Below are 12,836 nucleotides of genomic sequence, written 5' to 3'. Positions count from 1 at the left end.
TCTCACTGAAACAGCACACTCCCAAGACTGCAAGAAGTTTTCTTGTTGCATTTTTAGTAGTGATGAGGACATGTTTGCCACTTGCTGTCATCACTACGGCTGGTGCCAGGCTCTGGGCTGAGGGGGGCAGCAAGTGGATATGAAGCTCAGCAATCAGGGTCCTTCCTGACGGCCTCCCTCGAGGGTCCCCACGGCCCCGCAGCAGGTAGCTCCTCTGGGAGGTGAGCCACTCCTCCCGCCCCAGAGCGCCGCCACCCTGGGTCTCACTCTACTCTGAGAAGTCAAGTGTAGATTTGGATGTTTGGCCAAGGAAAGGAGGCGGCTTTTCAGGTAAAGAGGGAGACACTGGGGAGATGGGAGCTGCTGTTACTTACAGCAGCTACTGCCTCTTAAAAAGCTCCAAACCCCTTATCTGTGGAATGGGAGGAAGGTGGATGTTAAGGATGTTTCTGAGGAGGGAGGGACCAGCTGGTGATGGATGGGATGTCGGCAGCGCAGCCAGGGCCAAGTCCAAGGATGCTGACCTGTCCTGACTCGGGAAAAGAAGCTTCCAGTTGGCAACTTCCCCTGGACAGGGGAAATGATACACAAGGTTGAGTATTAAATCTTAATTAGAGCACGTTTGCTCTTCGTGTTAAGTAGTATGGTGAGTATTCACATAGCACTGGGAACAAGCCTTTCAGTAGCTCCTTGAGCACATGAATTGTGTAAACCTTGAGGACCATAATTTGGTACTGATCACCTCATAGGTTTCGGATGAATGTTTAATAAAGGTAATGAAAAATTAGGGGTTTTAAGCGCAATAGTCTTTAATTCTTTGCTTTTTTCATTGAAAATGAGATTCTTGTAAGTAGGTTTTTAAAAGTACCAACTTTTTAGCATGTCTGAACAAAACATTTTATTGATCAATCAGTAACTAATTTAGTGCTAAAGTATGCCAGGAACTCATGTAACTAACACAGAAAGTTAGGTTCTGTTTTCAAGACGAGAACAATGAGGCAGAGTGAAGTAGAGATGGAATTTGAACCCCTGCAGTCTTTTTTCTCCTTTAGTTTTTAAATTTACATACATAAGTTTACACACATAAGGTTGACTTCTTTTGGGTACATAGTTTTGTGAGCTTTAATACAGGTGTGGATTTATGTAATCATCTTCATAGTCAGAATACAGAAGTTGCATCACCTTGAAATTCCTGTGCTTCCTGTTGCAGTCAATCTTCCCTATGCCTATAACTCCTGATCTGTTCCATGTCTTTGTAATTTTGCCTTTTAATGGAATCATTTCATCCTGCACAATGTGGAGACTCATTCATGTTATTTTGCTGCTGAATAGTACTCTATGAATGTACCACAGTTTGTTCATCCACTTACCTGATGAGGGATATTTAGGTGATTTTCAGGTTTTGGTGCTTGTGAATCAGCTGCTCTAAACATACAGATTTTTGCATAAACATAAGTTTTTATTTCTCTAGTTTTAAGTACCTGGACATTGTTTTGATGGGTCATATGGTAAGTGTATGCTTAACTTTATAAGAAACTGCCAGAGTGTTTTCAGAGTTGTGTTAAACCATTTTGCATTACCATCAGCAATGGATGAGAGTTACAGTTGCTCTACATCGTGATCAGCCTTTGGTATTGTCAGGTTTTTCGCTTTGGCTTTTGTTTTAGTCTTCCTGATAAATGTGTAGTGATATTTTCTTGTGGCTTTAATTTGAATTTCCTTAATGTATAATGATGTTGAGCATCTTTTCATGTGGTTAATTGCCATCCATTATATCATCTTTGGTGAAGAATGTCAAATCTTTGCACATTTAAAAATTTGTTTCCATATGATCAAATTTTAGAGTTCTTTATATATTTTGCATTCAATTATTTTGCTGGATGTAAGATATGAAGATATTTCTCTGGGTCTGCCGTTTACTTTTTCATTCTATTAGCAGTGTCTGTAACTCTTTGAACTTCCTGAATACAGTTGATTTGATGTCTTTGTGCTGTGCTGTTCTTCGTTGCTTAGTCATGTCTGACTCTTTGCGGCCCCACGGACTGTAGCCCGCCAGGCTCCTCTGTCCGTGGGAATTCTCCAGGCAAGAATCCTGGAGTGGGTTTCCATGCCCTCCTCCAGGGGATCTTCCCAACCCAGGGATCAAACCCAGGTTTTCCACACTGCAGGCAGATCCTTTACTGTCTGAGCCACCAGGGAAACTCTAGTTAAGTCCAATATCTGGGCTTTCACACAACTGTTTATGTTGATTAGTTCTTTTTCTGTGCATGTGCCTCATAATTTTATGTTGAAAACTGGACATTTTGAATATTACAGTATTACAACTCTAGAATCAGATTCTTTTTCCTCCCTAGGGTTTATTATTGCTGTTATTATAATTGTTTTTACTTGTCTAGTAATTTTTCTGAACTAATTTTGTAAAGTGTATAATTTTTGTGTGACGTGTGACACTGAAGTCTCCGTTTCATTAGCTTAGTGAACAGCTAGTGATTAGACAGTTTTCCTTAAATGTCTAGAACAACAAAAAAAACCCACCAAAAACCTCTCGGTCATTGCAGGGTGTATTGCTGTGTGTATCACTGCTGTGTGTATCACAGCATACCTTCAATACTCAGCCAAGTAGTGTACAGTTTACCTTAACCTTCACTTTCTGCTTGTGCAGAGCATTCAGGTCAGTCACAGATGAGAGCTTAGGGCCATCTCAGGTCCTTCTGAGCTTGCACTCACCCTGAGAATGCACACGGACTTTCAGATTCCCGGGAATATGTGGGAGCTTTTCAAAGCCCTTATTCCCCAAAGCATCTCATCCTCTAGCCTTTCCTCCCAGTTTCTTTGGTTAGTCTGTTGTCTGCCCCAACTATTATCCGTTGACTCATGTAGCAGCAACTAATATATTTATTTGTCTGTAAATGACTTCAATAAGCTTTCTCCAGCTAGCCACTTTTCAGGGTTTGGAGAGTTTTGAGTTAGGCAAGATAAAGGCAAGTATTTTGTGCTGGCCTTCTGAGGTGCCTCCAGACAAGTCAAAACAAATTATTACAATTCTTTGTGAATGAAGTCTTTTCTGCTCCCTCTGGTACTAGTACTGGTACCAGGCAGACAGGTGGTTGTTTTCAAGGCTACCACTGAGCTGGAGAATGGGGAATGAGACTATGGTTAGTTAAAATGCCACAAAGCTTGCTACTCCAACCAAAACTCACCTTATTTTTCTTGATTGTTTCATTGTACTTAAATGCATCAAATGGTTGCTGCAAACTTTTGGTTAGTTTATAGAGTTCAAAAGTGATTCTGCCAGTTTCCATTTTCCAGTTTTCCATTGCTTTTCTGGAGAACAGAATTTTGAAGTTCTTTACTCTGCCATTGTCACTGATGGCTCTCAAGTATCGATTAAAAAGTAACTAATTAAGATTGTCAGTCTTTGTATGAGCAAAGTGACAAAGTTTTTCCCAATAAAATACTGAAAGAGAAGGTGTGGATAGGATAGTCTTACTCATTTTGAAGTGTTTATACATCCTACAGTAGCATTATCACGGTATATGAGGAGCATCACTCATCCAGTTACAGTGCTGGGGTCAAGACCCTTTTTCATTTAAACCCTGCATGGGCAGCTTGCTTATTTTAGTTCCAGGCCCAGACACCCCCTAGCCTGCTGTTGCTTTTAAAAACCTGATTTTCAAGGAATATCTGGTCAGGAGAATCCATATTCCTCTTTTGCTTTTTAAAGAATGACTCAGAGAAAGTAGCTTTGTTGCTATGTTCTGATATAAATCAATCATTGTTAGCACTGGGGAGAGGAATTGAGGGCATGGAGTGTCACTTTATACACTTGTGTATTGAGTTTCCTCCGATGAATATTACTTTGAAAGTTAAAAGAAAGGGACAATAAATTAAAAATACCAAGTGAAATAATTGCTGACCTAGTGTATTTGTTGCTCATGTTGTGATATTTTTTTTTTTTAACCTGTTTTGCGTTAAGATGAGTTACTGCAATGGCAAATGCTGTCATGTTGATAAAAGAAATGATTGATGAGTGTTAGAGAAAATGATAGTAGGAAAGAAGTATATAATTGTGTTTCCTCTGAAGATCATTTTTCAAACACTGGCTAATTTATCATTTGTTCACCTATTCCATCTTATGACATTCATTGTTTTTATGAAAGCCATAATCATTTAAAATGCAAATCCTTATAACCACACTGTTGAAAACTGTTTAACAAATTCAAAACCTTCCCTTGTGTTCTCTACCCTTTTTCCTGTGTGTTTCATCTCCAAGTTGTGACCCAACAGAATCTATTCCAGAAAAATGGATTCAGGAGACCTGCATTTTAACATTCAGCTTACCACCAGCCAGCTGTATGTCCTTGATTTAATCTCTCTGGACCTCAGATCCCTCATTGACAATATGAATAGTTTAGACCAGGAATCTGAAAACTGTATTTCTGTGGTCCAAATCTGGCTCACTTCTTGTTTTTGTAAATAAAGTTTTATTGGGACACAGTCATGCTTATTCATTTGTATATTGTTTATGGCTGCTTTTGTGCTATATCTGCAGAGCTGAGTATTTGTAACAGGGTCAGTGTGGCCTGTGAGCCTAAAGTATGTACTTTTTATCCCTTAAAAGAAAAGTTTGCTGACTCCAGACTATCAATTTTTCCTTCAGGTTGATTTTTTTTTTTTTAATATTTGGATGCTTGGGCCAATTATTTCTTTTTTCCCATTAGATTGCTTCTTAGGAGATCACCAGAAAAATTCAGCTGGAGGAGGGGAAATACAGATCATACATTGCTATTTGTTAGACACCTATATCCATCATACATCTGGCATATTTTGTTACTGCTGTGGTTACAAAGTGTAACCACAGGGAGCTGTAGCTCAGTCTCACTTGTCTTCTTCATTCTGGGATCCTGGCTGTAGGCGTAACCCCTTGCTGGGGAAAGGAGCAATGAACAAATCATGTGCCAGCTTTTAAAACTTCTCAGAAGTAGGTGTGTATTACTTCTACTCACATTGGCCTGCTGGATGTTAGTGGTGCAGGGAAGGGTAATCCTTCTCTAGGAGGCCCTGCAAGTCACCTGGTACCTTGAGTGGGTGGATCATCTTTCTGCACGGAGAGCTGGGAAACACTGGGAACAACATCATCGACTATAGCTTCTTTAAAGGTTCCCTAATGTGAGCAAACTAAAACTAATGGCAGAAACTTGCTTTTAGAATTCTTTGTGTGTTACATTTTTAAGGAATGCTCTGCAACTAACAGGTAACTAGAAATTGGCCTGTTGAGCTCTTGGAACATATTCTAATTCTCTCTACTTACTTATTTAACAAATGCTCATTGTAAGAATGTAATATCTGTTTGGATTTCTTTTTATAGACTCTTGATGTCTTTAACTTATAATTCTCACCCCTAAGCTGCCTTTTCCAAGGTCCCATGTCTCACTGGGACAGTAACACAGCTCAAGTTACTGAAGCCAGAAACCTGAGCGAAATTCTTAAACTTCCTGCCTTACCATAACTACTTCTGTCTAACCAGGCAGTTACCAGAGTCTATTGAATACATCCCCTCTACAGCCCTGACTCAGTCCTGCTCCCTCCTACTACCATCCTGGACCAAGCATCTCTCACCATTCCCAACAGCCTTATAACTAACTAGGTTTTCTACCTCCTGTAATTCATTCTCTATACAAGTGACCAAAGTGATTTTTCTAAAATACGAACTGATCATGTTATTCCTCTGTATTAAAACCTCTGTGTCTTATTTTATCTACTCCTTAAAGCTCAGATTTCTTAGCATGGCCTTGAACCTCTTCTTTCTTTTTTTCCTAGGAATTCCCGAGTCAGTCCTGTTATACTTAGCTTACATTCTTGACTGGAAAATATAATCTTTCTTGAAAGATTTTTCTTGACCGTGTCTTATGAACTCACATAGTATTTGGTAGTATATGCCCTTTCTTGGAAGGGCTTGGCTAAGCTAGATGGGCTCCCGAAGAGAGGCTGATTGATACTGGTTTTGTTTTACTTTCACTGAGACCTGTTTTTAGAAGTTTAAAATGTGCCCATTTTGGAACTTGTCATTTATTGGTCCTCTTTTCAGTGAGCTAGCGTAGTTTTCCTTATGATACCAACTCAGCAGCTTCTGGACAAAAGGAATATGAAACAAATGCATCTTAAAAAAAGTACTATCTCCTCTGGGTCTTTCATGTTAGGTCTCTGTTTCAGAATAAAAATAGCCTCATCGAACTCATAGCGGGTTAGGAGAAATTCAGATTCTTGCCTTTGAAGATACTCTAGTGATTTTTAAATTTTCACGCCAGAATGTTTTCATTATTTAAAATTCATTGACACAAAATTTCTTTGATCAACCAACTGCTTGCTATCCTTTCTTTTTATCTAGCCTAGTTATATGGAATTCTTAATAGAAGAAATCAGAAGTCTCAACTCTGAAGCTTTGCAGCTGTTCTAACCACAGATTTCTGTTATCTTAAAACTAATTTTAAAAAGTAAGCTTAATTGAAGGAAAAAAAGCAAGATTAAAAGAAACTGGTTATCTGTATAAACATTTCAAAAGGAGTCAGAGGTAAATTGACCACATCTTTAACAAGAGGAGAACATGTAAAGGGTAATGGTGATGAACATAGTGGGTACATGGGAATTTGAACTTTCTGTGTTCGATATTTCTGTAACATTTGGATTTTTTTTTTAAATAAGTATTGGGGAAAAGGTTTTTTGTAAGAAAGATTTTTATTTTTAAATGAAGAGAGTTACTTGGTTTCCTTCTATTTAGGGAGCAAGCAATCATCTTATCAGGGTTAGAACAGGCTGCTTTATGATTACTTACGCTAGAGATTTCAGGAAAATAGGGATTCTTGACCATCTTGAAATTTTGTGAAAAAATGTGTTTGAGGTTGAGTGCTTTTTTGGGATGCAGGTTTAGAGCAACATGGGGAAAATGATACACAATTCAAACAGATTCTTCTGGTTTTATTTCTCTAGTCCTGCCCTCTCTGAGCTTCAGACTGCTTACTCAGCATCTCTACTTGTATATCTAATAGACATCTCAAATCTAATATATATGTATTAGTTTCTCATAGCTATAACAAATTGCCATTGGTACAGATTTAGTGGCTTCAAACAGCATGGATTTATTGTCCTCCAGTTCTGGAGGTCAGTTCAATGGGCTAAAATCAAGTTTGGTAGGGCTGCATTTTATCTCTAGACCTAGGGGAGAATCATGTTTGCCCTTTCTAAACTTCCATAGGCCAGCAGCACTCCTTAGCTTGTGGCCCCTTGCTCCATCCTCAAAGCCAGCAGCACAGCATCTTTGTTCCTCTCTTTTTTCAGCTTCCATCTTTCTGCATTGTCTCATAAACATCTCTGACTCTCCTGCATTCCTCTTTAAAAAGATCTGTGATTATATTGAGGCCCACCCCCCCTCGGATAATCCAGGATATTCTCCATATCTCAAACTACTTAAGTTAATCATATGTGAAGAGTTGCTTTTACCAGGTAATGTAACATATTCAAAGGCTGTGGGGAATTAGACAGGGACACCCTTGGGGGCCATCACTGGATTTGATAGCCCAGCAAATCTATTCCTCCTCCAGCCCCCCTCATTTCCTTTAATAGCATGGCCATCCTCAAACCAGTAACCTAGCAGCCATTCTTGATTTCTGTTTTCAAATCTATATCTTTCCCATTCTCCTATCCCAGTTACCACCCTCATTCCCACCACCCACATCCAATCCATCGAATCACATTTGAACCCACTCAAAATGTTTTCTCAGTTCTGCCACACAACTGCATCTAGAAACTGTCCACTTCTCACTAATTTCCACTGAAATCAGGATGTCTTCAGCATTTTGGAGCCTTAGCCCTTCATCCTATTCTTTTTTACTCCTGGGTGTTAATTACCATTGTTAATTACGGTATGAGGCAATGTGGGTTAGGTGTCAGAAGAGTGGCACCAAGAGCCCCAGGAACATACCTTAGTCACTTTATTGCAACCACATGAAGATGGCAGGTGAAGACGCACATGGTAGAAGACACTGTGGAGAGAATTTGGGTTGGTTGAGGATAATTACCCTGGAAGCAGTTCAAATTTCCCATGAAAGATTTCAGTCTGTTTTTATTCTTATGACAGTGAACGTTTCCTCTCTATTGTTTGTATGGAATAAAATTAATCTAATCTCTGTTTATTTTAAATGACTCCTTTCCTTCCTCTCCTTCCTGAAGAAAGAACGTGTTTAACAAAATTCTCAGGCTACTGATTCCCAGTAAATGACCTGTACATAGTCAAAATTGGTGTAGAGAATATAGCTTCAGAATGAAGCCAAGTGTCTAAAAAGATAAAATACCCATTGTTGAAATAATATAAAAATATAACTTCCACATTTTATTGTTCTGAATTTTTTCTCTGGAATACTCCCGTATGTTGTGGGAGACTTTACAGTTTAATGAAATAAAGGAAAAAAGTAGGTGATTATTTGAAATAGTCTGTTTTATACAAATAAAAGATCTAGAAATAATTATATTTCCTCACTTTTAAGGAAAAAACTGTGGTTGGATTTTTAGCAGCTTTAGTATATATAGTTTTATATGTTCAGTGTGACCTTAGCAAAACCAACCTTAATTAAAATTCCTCAAGATAAGTAAATGAAAATTGGAGCATATTAAATCAGATATTCTAAGGAATAAAGTGTTCTGCAAATTAAAATAAAATTTTAAGGCAGAAAAGCTATTGAAACCCCCATCCAAAATAAAGTATAAATATGTTCCTATTAATTTTCTTTGCACTTGGTCAGTGGTGGCATGGACTAAATTCATTACTAGTAAGCATGACATTTTAGCTTTGTGAATACAAATGTTTACTGATTTATTGTCCTCGTAGTGTGTTTCCAGGTGCTGTACTCATATATTGGGTTAAGCTTTATATTTTGTGTTTTAGCAGTGGAAACAGAAAATATATGTAGTTTGAGCCTTTTCTTGGAATACAATCAGAAGGATTATATAGAAGATCCTAGAAAGCCCTAAATAAACCACCGGCTAGTTGCTTGTTAGAGCAGGGAGAAAACTTCCCTATTCATTTGTTTAAAAAATAGCTTTATTGAGATATAATTCACATACCATGTATTTAACCCATTGCTTTTTAGTTTTTAAAACCGTTTCCTAGGGCCCCTTAGTGTATTTTTTCAGATATTCACTACCCCCTTTTCTAATCAACAGATTGATTGGGTTGAGGTGTACAAGAGAAGGGTAGTCCAAGTACAGAGGACAGATTTAAGGCCTTGAGGAGGAAAAAGAAGAAAGGAATGGGAAGAACATTGCTCTGGGTAAGAGGGAAAACAACAAGTAATAAGGTAGGTATCTTAGTGATGAATTATAAAGTAGATGTTAAAAAACTTAGACTTATGCCTTCACCACTTTGATTATTGGGACCTTATTGTAAGGGTGGAGCCAATAGAGAATAGGGAAAAGTAAAAACAGACACAGCCTCAGAGAATCGAACCTTCCTTACTGATGTTCTAGTCCTGTAGCCCTTTGCTGTTTTGCTGGTTAGCTCATTGATTCTCATTCTCTCTGCTTGTCTCGTTCTGCTCCCATCCGGCTGTCCTGTCTACCATCCTAGCTCCCTCATGGTCTCTGCAGACTACCGTGAACAGTAATGTGGAATCTTCTTCTGTTCTGTGATCATCCCCCTGCTCTCAGCCCTCGATGCCCTCTTATCCTACTGAGAATTCGATTCAGAGTCCTCCCTGCAGCTACCAGGTCGCTACCGCTCCCTGCTCTGAGTTTCCGGCCATCCCCATCCCCACCCGCAAAAATGACCTCTGTTCTAACACCCGGGCAGCATCCTCACACCTCAGAGCCCTTGTGCTTGCTGTTCTGTCTACCCAGGTATTTGTTTTGCTTTTCTCCTTCATGTGGCCTCTGTAAATGTCACCTCCTTAGAGAAACTTGCCTGGCCACCCTACCTAAAGTGGAATCCCCCACCCTCATACTTTATCTGCTGCTTCCATGTTATTTTCCTTTGTCAGATTTTCTTGTACTTGACATTATAATAAACATTTACAGTTGGCCCTCTGTAAGCTGAGGTTTTTGCATCCGTGGGTTGGTTCCATGAATGTGGAACCACAGGTATGGAGGGTCAACTTACTGTGCCTTTTTCTGTAAGGAACTTGAGCATCTGTAGCTTTTGGTATCTGTGGAGGCCCTGGAACAAACCCCAAGTGAAGACAGAGGGAGGACTATAGTTTGCGTTTACTTTTTGTCTCTCTTGCCCACTGGAATGTCAACTCCTTCAAGGCAGGCTTGGTGTGTTACAGGTGCTGCGGTATCCTCAGTACCTGGAACATGGTGGGCACTTAATGTTGTTGATTGCACACTGACTTCTGTAGGGCTCATGTTCAGACTTCCCAAGAGAAGGATTCTGCTGTGTTGTCCAGTATTCAGTCCGTCTATGGTTCAGATGCCAGGTCTGCTGTCCCACGAACCTCTGGGCAGCTCTAGTCAGATGTTCATCCCTAGCAAGTCCAACCTGTAGTGATCAGGACAGTGAGGTCATGTGATCTTCTGCTGTAAATATCCCTTTCTTCTCACTTGAATGGCCTGGTCTCTCCAAAAGTTCTGTGTTTCACCTCTTGGTTCATGAGAACAATTTTGTCAGACCACCATGCTGTGGAGCAGTTGCTTCCAGAGGGTCTGGAGGAATGTTTGGAAGCAGTGTTTTGGCTTTCTTCACCTTATTCATGTCCCGTTGCGGTGTGGTCCTGGCCCGTGTATGTGTTTTCTCTTCTTATTTGTTCTCCCATTCTTGATTTTCGTCTGTCTTTTCTCCTCCATTTTCCTTTCTAGCCACGCTTTTGTCTTGAGTGTTCTTTTCTCTCGGCTACCATTTTGCTTTGTCCTCTGAATCATTCCAGAACTTGCTGAGCTTGAATGACTGTTTCTGAGAAACATTTCAATCTCCCTGTTTTGTGTACTCTTTGCTCCTTTGTGCCTTATAGCTGGAGAGAGGTAAGAAAGAGAATGGGACTGAAACATTCTTTCCTTCCTCCTTTTACTTAACCAGTATTTGAAAAGCTGCTTTGTGTAAGACATTGTTCCAAGTTCTGGGCTATCTCCACAAGCAAAACACCCGAGTTCTTAATTGGTGAGACAAAGAGATTGTGTATTTATTTATCATTCATTTATTCATTCCCTCATTCAACAAATACTTCTTTTTTTTTTAAAAAGTATATATCTAGGAACAATCTGAATAAGAGCTGTAGATTAGAGAATTTTCTTTTTGGGTCAGATTTTTTTCCAATTTATTGGTTTTTTTTTTTTTTTAATTTTATTTTACTAGTTGGAGGCTAATTATTTCACAACATTTCAGTGGGTTTTGTCATACATTGACATGAATCAGCCATAGAGTTACACGAATTCCCCATCCCAATCCCCCCTCCCACCTCCCTCTCCACCCGACTCCTCTGGGTCCTCCCAGTGCACCAGGCCCGAGCACTTGTCTCATGCATCTCACCTGGGCTAGTGATCTGTTTCACCATAGATAAAATACATGCAGTTCTTTTGAAACATCCCACCCTCACCTTCTCCCACAGAGTTCAGAAGTCTGTTCTGTACTTCTGTGTCTCTTTTTCTGTTTTGCATATAGGGTTATCGTTACCATCTTTCTAAATTCCATATATATGTGTTAGTATGCTGTAATGTTCTTTATCTTTCTGGCTTACTTCACTCTGTATAATGGGCTCCAGTTTCATCCATCTCATTAGAACTGATTCAAATGAATTCTTTTTAACGGCTGAGTAATATTCCATGGTGTATATGTACCACAGCTTCCTTATCCATTCATCTGCTGATGGGCATCTAGGTTGCTTCCATGTCCTGGCTATTATAAACAGTGCTGCGATGAACATTGGGGTGCACGTGTCTCTTTCAGATCTGGTTTCCTCGGTGTGTATGCCCAGAAGTGGGATTGCTGGGTCATATGGCAGTTCTATTTCCAGTTTTTTAAGAAATCTCCACAATGTTTTCCATAGTGGCTGTACTAGTTTGCATTCCCACCAACAGTGTAAGAGGGTTCCCTTTTCTCCAAGGTCAGATTTTTATTTTTATTTTTTTCAATTTATTTATTTTAAATTTGAAGGATAAATACTTTACAATATTGTGATTTTTTTTGCCATACATCAACATGAATTGGCCACAGGTATACATGTGTCCAGATTTCCCTGATAGCTCAGTTGGTAAAGAATCCGTCTGCAATGCAGGAGACCCCGGTTCAATCCCTGGGTTGGAAAGATCCACTGCAGAAGGGATAGGCTACACACTCCAGTATTCTTGAGCTTCCCTTGTGGTTCAGCTGGTAAAGAATCTACCTGCAATGTGGGAGACCTGGGTTTAATCCCTAGGTTGGGAAGATCCCTGGAGAAGGGAAAGGCTAGCCATGCCAGTATTCTGGCTTAGAGAATTCCATGGACTATGCCCATGGGATCACGAAGAGTCAGACGTGGTTGCTCGACTTTCACTTGCATACTTGTGTCCTGGAGAGGGAAATGGCACCCCACCTCGGTGTTCTTGCCTGGAGGATCTCATGGACAGAGGAACCTGACGGGCTACAGTCCATGGGGTTGCAAAGAGTTGGACACGACTTAAGAACTAAACAACAATACATGTGTCCCTCCTATTCTGAACCCCCCTCCTACATCCCTCCCCATCCCATCCCTCTGCGTTGTCCCAGAGAACTGGCTTTGGGCTCCCTGCTTCATGCACTGAACCTGCGCTAGTCATCTATTTTACATATGGTAATGTATATGTTTCAGTGCTATTCTCTTCAATTATCCCACCCT

The sequence above is a fragment of the Muntiacus reevesi genome, chromosome 13 (assembly GCF_963930625.1).
Source record: "Muntiacus reevesi chromosome 13, mMunRee1.1, whole genome shotgun sequence".
In the NCBI taxonomy this organism is placed as follows: Eukaryota; Metazoa; Chordata; class Mammalia; order Artiodactyla; family Cervidae; genus Muntiacus; species Muntiacus reevesi.
The sequence above is the reverse complement of the archived record's forward strand: the minus strand, read 5'-3'. Positions refer to the sequence as shown.